This window comes from Sinocyclocheilus rhinocerous, unplaced genomic scaffold, assembly GCF_001515625.1.
Source record: "Sinocyclocheilus rhinocerous isolate Xijiao unplaced genomic scaffold, SAMN03320098_v1.1 scaffold226, whole genome shotgun sequence".
Classification (NCBI taxonomy): Eukaryota; Metazoa; Chordata; class Actinopteri; order Cypriniformes; family Cyprinidae; genus Sinocyclocheilus; species Sinocyclocheilus rhinocerous.
Window position 1 is genome coordinate 819260 of NW_015631726.1, and position 1111 is coordinate 820370.

At 40.8% G+C, this 1111-nt stretch overlaps 1 protein-coding gene across 1 annotated transcript in view; it reads right to left on the bottom strand.

The window, feature by feature from the left end:
- Positions 1 to 1111, bottom strand: part of LOC107741926 (receptor tyrosine-protein kinase erbB-4-like) — a 375191-nt gene that overhangs the window by 154849 nt on the left and 219231 nt on the right. The window lies entirely within an intron of this gene.

Here is a 1111-nt window from a genome sequence, read left to right on the forward strand (position 1 = left end):
TTGCTCAGCAATGGCATGGACGTGATGTTGTCTGGGGGTTTGGCAAAAGGAGAGTGGGACGGTGGGCGGTGCTCGGGGTGGTGACTGAAGGCGGTGACTGTGTAGTTCTGACGTCATCTTTTTACGGAAGTCACAATGGTTCGTGAAAAATCACAACTACTTTATGCAGGCTGTGTGCATTTTTCTGTGGACTGACTGTTTTGAAACTTATATGGTAGTTAAAAAAAGCCAGGAACTTTCAGTTTTGACAATATGGGACCTTTAATCAACACACTTTAACATAATATTAACAAATAAGAATCAACTGCAGCTGCTGGAAATAAATGAACAAAATTTAAACTTTTAACATGTAGGAATAAAATCAAAATTAGTCTTTATTATTTCAAACAACATTAACATCAACAAGGAGACAAAATCTGTAATATACTATGAACAAATTGTCGAAAAATGTGCTTTGTGAAATTAACGACAAACAAGGATGAGCAAACCAAAATCATATTATTTATTATGTATAATACAGAAAAACAAAACAAAAAATTAAATAAAAATTTCTTTTAACATAGAAATAAAATCTTTGTGTGTATTCTAGATAATTAAAAATTTAAATAAATTATTTTAAACAGATAGCTAAGTTCCCTTTCGTGGAACTTCGAACTGCGTCCTCTAGGGGTCGCTATGGGGAACGCCTCGTCGTGACCCGTGTCTGAAGCATACATTGAAATAACACCAACTCGTTGGCCGGCGACAGCCATGATGTCACTACCGGTGCGACTATAAAATAGGCGCCGGTAGCACACATCATTCGCTTTTTTCGTCTTCACTGACCGTTCTGTTTGAAGCGTGCATTCTAAAGCAAAAGTAAGAGCTTTCCTTTTATTATGGCGAGCACTAGTAGGACGTTTAGAAGGTGTGTGTACCCATGTCATCGCTATTTAACACCCGATGACTCGCACGATCTATGCGTTGTTTGTTTGGGCGAAGAGCACGCGCGCGATGCCCTCGAGGGGGCAGGCTGCGCGCACTGCGAGCGTTTTTCGGTGAAAAAGCTCCGCTCTCGTGTGTCCCTCTTTTCGAGTAAAGAGGGGCAGCCATCTGCTCCCCGCGATTCAGG